Genomic DNA, 6000 nt, shown 5'->3' with positions numbered 1-6000 from the left:
AGGATTTTAAAAAATCTGGTGGAGAGAATAGCCCATTGTGGGAATGCCAGGCAGTCTGTTTTCCCAGCCACTCCTGTCACTGTCCAATGGGCTCATGAACAAAGTGGCCATGGTGGCAGTGATGGAGGCTATGCATGGGCTCAGCAACATGGAATTCCACCCACCAAGGCTGCCTGACTACCACCGAGCGTCCAGTCGGCCAGGAGCTGAGACCAACATTGAGCCCCAATATGGCACCACTCCCCAGGATGATTGACCAGCTACCTGGTAGCAGGCAGATGACAAGGACTGCTCCCATCACAGAAGGAATAGCATTTTGTCTTTACTGAAACAGACACTCTGGGTACAATTGCCTTCCCTACATGCAATGCAGTAGCAGAAGGTAGTTATAAATACCAGCTACAACCACATGACCAATCTAATGATGAATATGTTTGTGGGTGTATATCTATAGAGCATAGCAAGTATCTTCATTTTCTTTCCTAGGTTATTCCTTTACCATGCAACATGAGGTGTACTGACTTTACAGTATAGTATTTTAAGTATTGTTAATTTTACATCACAGTATTTAAGTCATAGGATATCAAGGACAGGAATAAACACTTAAAGACTCTACTTCCTCTTCGGGTGAAGGGGTTAGTGCCTTTTCAGTTGTACTCGGGATATGTGTATCATTTAGGCAGAATTATGACTTTGTTATTGTCTTCATTTGGAGAAGTATGGTTTACGGAGACAGGTATGGGTGCCAAGTTGACAAAGGGTGGACTTGTGATGGTTAATTTTATGTGTCAACGTGACTGGACCATAGGATGCCCAGATATCTGGTTACACATTATTTCTGGGTGTGTCGGTGAGGGTGTTTCCAGAACAGTTTGGCATCTGGACGGAATAACGCAGACAGTCCGCCCCAGGGTGGGTGGGCATCATCCCATCTGCTGAGGGCCCGAAAAGAACAAGGCAGAGGAATGTTAAATGCTGTCTCTGCCTGTTGCTTGAACTGAAACATTGGTCTTCTGCCCATGGACTGGGACTTACACCACTGGCTCTCCTGGTTCTCTGCCTTTGGACCCAAATTGGAATTTACACCACTGCTTTTCTGGTCCTCAGTTTGCAGACAGCAGATTGTGGGACTTCGGTCTACATGGTTTGTGAGCCACTTCCTTATTTTACATATATTCCTATTGACTTCTCTGGAGAAATCACTCTCTTAATGGTGTTTCTTGTAATTTTTTTATGAAGTTCATTTTAGGGGCTTTTGTAACATACTTAAAAAATTTTACCCTGTATAGTCATGAGACTATTTTCTTTAAGTTTTAGCATTTTGCTGAATGTTATTTAGCATTTTGTCAGATCTACAATCCATCTAGGAGTTGATATTTTTATATGGTATAAGGGAAGGGTCACTTATCATCCTTGCTCCAAGCCCCCAATATTCAGTGGTCCCAGCGTGATTTGTTGAAATGCCCACCTTCCCCTTTGCCCGCCACCCCATGCTCTGCAGTGCTACCTTTTAAAACATATTGTGCCCACATATGTGTCTGTTTCTGGACACTATTCTGTGGTCTACTTATCTACCTGGGTGCTAGCACAATACGCTTTTAACTAAGCTTGCGTTTAACAGTTCTGATATTCACCAGAGCAACTTCTCCACTTGGTTCTTCATTCAGAATATCTTGGCTATTCTTGGTTTTGTTGTTATTGCATTTCGTTAGACACTTTAGAATTTATTTAAAAAATTTATTTCCTAACTCTCTGTTGCTAGTATGTAGAAATTCAATGAACCTTTGTATATTAAACTTGTATCCAGCAACCTTGCTGTATTCATTTATTCATTCTAACAACTTATGCAGACTTTTTTTTTTTGCATTAGCTATATAAACAATCCTACTGTCTTATTTCTTTCCCCTTGATTACCCCTCCACCTCCCTTTTTCCCCCTGTATTTCACTGGCTATTTCACCTTTCCAACATAAGGATAAATGTAAGCAGTCGATTGTGATTGACTTTTGCCTTGTGCTTAATAGCAAAAAGAAAATCTTCAACATTTCTTCAACCAGTCCAATGTTTGCTATAGGGGTTTTTGTAGGTATTCTTCAGAATAAGAAAGTTCTCTTCTACTCCAAATTTGTTATTTGTACTATCACAATTGAATGCTGAATTATATTATACTTTTTTCCTTGTACTAGTTGATAATGATTTTGTTTTATTATTATGGTGGTTTTCTAATTAACATTTTTTTTTAATTTTTAAATTTATTTTTTAAAGACATGATCTCGCTATTTTGCCCAGGCTGGTCTTTTACTCCTGGGCTCAAGTGATCCTCCCACCATAGCCTCCGGAGTAGCTGATACTATAGGCACATACCACTGTGCCCAGCTTTTAAAAAATGTTGTACCAATCTTACATCCCTAAAATATATAGTTTGTTAATATCATGTTTAGGGTCTTTGGATTTATGTTAATGCATGAGGTTAGCTTTTCCATGCTTTCAAAGTTATTGGGTTCAGGGTTCAATATGTCTACTAAGGTTAACCCTAACTGCACTGTTCAAATATTTAATATCCTTAGATATTATTTTTGTCTGCTTATTCTAGCACTTACTAAGAGAAATTTATTAAAAATTTCCACTGTGATTGTGGATTTCTCTACTTTTCCTCTTAGTTCTGTCAGTTTTTGCTTAATATACTTTAAGGCTATGCTCCATACTGATATAATCACCCTTATCTTGCTCTCTATTCTTTTCTGAAACTACATCTTCCCTGACACTTTTTTTTTTTCCTGTCTCAAGAATACCCATTAGTATTTCTATTAGTGAAAGTCTGCTGGCAATGATTCACTAAAGTTTATCTAAAATATCTTTATTCCCTTTTCATTTTTCATTTTTTTTTCTTTTTGCGAGGGGGCAGGGCAGGGATATAGAATTCTAGGTTGGCAATTATTTACTTTCAACCCTTCAAAGATAGCATTCTATTTCCTTCTGGCTTACATATTTCTGTTGGTAAATCAGCTGTCAGTCTAATATTTACTCCTCTGAAGGTAATCTGTGTTATTTCTTGTGTAAATAAACCACTGCTGTATAACAAATTATCCCAAAACTCAAGGGCCTACAATAACAACATCTGTCAGTTCCCGTGAAGCAAGAATACAGATGCAGCTTAGCTGGTTTCTCCAGCTCTGGGTCTTGCATAAGGATGTGGTCATCTGAAGGGCTGGTTGGGCAGGGTCTGGCCTCCTGGACCACTCAGGTGGCTGTTCCTCATAAGATGGTGGCTGGAGGCCTCCCTCAATTCCTTGCCACATGAGCATCTCACAACATGGCAGCTCACTTCATTAGAGTGAGCAAGTGAGAGGGCAAGAGTGCCAATAAGATGGAAGTTCCAGTTTTTAAAAATCTAATCATGCAAGTGACATCCATTACTCTTACCATATTCTATTAGAGGCAATTTAGTAGGTCCAGCCCATGCTCAAGAGGAGAGGATCACAGAAGGCATGAGGTAGAATCATAGGAGTCATCTCAGAAGTTGCTGTCCCCATTTTCCAAGCTGCTTTACAGATTAAATATTTGTCACTGATTTTCAGTGGTTTTACAACGTGTTGTTTTCTATGATTTATCCTTCTTGGGGTTCACTGGGATTCTTGAATCTGTGGCTTGATGTCTGTCTCAGTTTTGGAAGATTCTTAGCTAGCATCTCTCCAAAATTGCTTCTGCCCCATTGTGACGTGTGAAACAAATCTTTGTGGCGCATGCCTTATCCTCCATCACAAAGGACATTAGGTATATTTGCTGTGTTTCAAACAAACTGGCAAACAAGGTTCCTACCATTTATTAGTTTGCCAGGGCTGCCATACAAAGTACCACACATTGAGCAGCTTAAACAACAGAAATTTATTCTCTCTTCTGAGGCCTCGCTCCCTGGCTTATAGATTATTGTCTTCTCCCTGTGTCTTCTCATGGTCTTCCCTCTGTATCTGTGTCCAAACTTCCTCTTTTTATAAAAGAACAGCAGTTATACTGGATTAGGGTCAACCCTAATGACTTTATTTTAACTTAGTTCTTTAAAAACCTTGGCTCCAAATATGGTCACATTCTGAGGTTAAGACTTCATTATATGAATTTTGGGGGGACACAATTCAGCCCATAACACCCACCAAAATGTCCTTTTGCTTGTAAACATGTTTCCCTTCAAATGCACTACAGAATGTCTCTAGAAGAGGTGAAAATCATGTTACTACTCAAAATCCTGCCAAAATTGTAAATGTGTGCCCTGTTGGGATAAGCATATGTTGTTTGTGAGAGGTTGTGTGTGTTGAGATAAAACATAAGTTACTTTACCCAAAGACATAAATCCCTGCTATACTCATAAGCTATAAATAACTCCCTTAACCCATGATGTAACGGAGGAGGTTAGTGTGGGCGTAACCAGTCAGAACAATGCAATTGTCAGCTTATAGGATAAGAAGCGCACTAAGTGCCCAGATACCCAGTCAAAGCCCAGCCTGTCAGAGCGAGCGCTGACCACCTGAGTCTCTTTAGAGTGCACTGAGCTGGCTGAGAGAGCACTGCATGCCAACCACATATTGACTCTAGCCCCTTATGCAGACTGGGATGAGAAGTTTCTAAGTGGTGGTCACTAGACACGCTGGATGGGGCAAGAAACCTGCAAGTGAGACTAAGGCAAAAAGAGAGAGAGAAAAGACTGACCAACCTCGGGAAATGGTGCCCCTCTCTTCTGCTTGCTCACAATTACTGCTTGGCTTATTGAAGGAACAAAAAGAATCACCTCTCTGGGCTAAGTGATGCTCATGTGAATTTTCTCTCAATGCCCTGCTTTCTTGGTAACATTCAAACCCCAAGGTTTGGTGGTGACTTTTGGGTATTATTACTAAAAACTAAAGCACCCATGTTTTCCTCTCTTCTTAGACCCTAAATAGGGATATCAGAACTTAACCTTTCACTGTATCCTATATGTCTTTTACTCTATAATCTATATTTTTCATCATTTGGTCTCTCAGCGATCCCTTCTGGATGTTTTCAATTGAGCTATTTTCCTTCCATTTGCTATTTATCTTTTTGTGGCTAAACTCATCCATTGATTTCTTAATTTTGGTTATATTTTTCCAGTTCAAGAATTTTCATTTGGTCCCCCCGTCACAACGTGTCCCTTCTTTTGCTGACGTTTCCAATATTGTCCTTTGTCTCTTTAAGCATACTGAATAAAGTTATTTGAAATTCCTGCCTGAAGACTCCACTGTCAAGAGCCCCTCTTAAGTTTGTTTCTATTTGTTATCGTTTCTTTTGATTTTCATATTGTGTTGTCTTGTCACTTCCTATTTTTGATTGAGACAACATATGAAAAATTATACAAATAATGCAAGACCAAGGGTAGAGCCGTTTTCCTGAGATTTCTGTTGCTAGACGCCTGGGTGAGCAGTACTCCAGGATGTAGTGCATCACTGACATCACATGTCATAGCACACACGGGGAACTTTAGTTCAGTTTCTGGGGTGGAAATGGTTGGAAACTGAGTGTGGTCTCTGGGAGGAACTACTTCCGGTTCACTGCAACTCTTCTGACTCAGCCCACTGGGTCCCCTGCCTGTAGCAATGGAGGTTCACCGGAACAGCATCCCACTGCCTTGGCTCCCAGGACTCTCATAAGCACTCTTTGGCCTCTTAGCCACTCTGCCTCCTCCTCTGAAGTGAAAAATACTCTCAGAGGAAACAGCAACCCAAATACACTTATCTTCCTGGGCCTCTTTTCACTCTCAGACCCTGGCCCTGTAATTCCTTGCTGTGTCTTGCTAGCTCCCAGGTACCTTTAAACAGTAGCTGAAACTGTTCTGATCTGTGTTTCAGTTGCCTTCAGAGGGGTTTGGTCAGAACTACCTAGTCAATCACCACTGATTTGGAAGGGCCTTTTCTTTTCTAATATGATTACTTCTCTGAGACAAATCTTCTTTAACCCCTTATCTTCCTTCCTTGACCTCCCACAGTATGCAACC

This window comes from Pongo abelii, chromosome 23, assembly GCF_028885655.2.
Source record: "Pongo abelii isolate AG06213 chromosome 23, NHGRI_mPonAbe1-v2.0_pri, whole genome shotgun sequence".
Classification (NCBI taxonomy): Eukaryota; Metazoa; Chordata; class Mammalia; order Primates; family Hominidae; genus Pongo; species Pongo abelii.
This window is presented reverse-complemented; position numbering follows the sequence as displayed.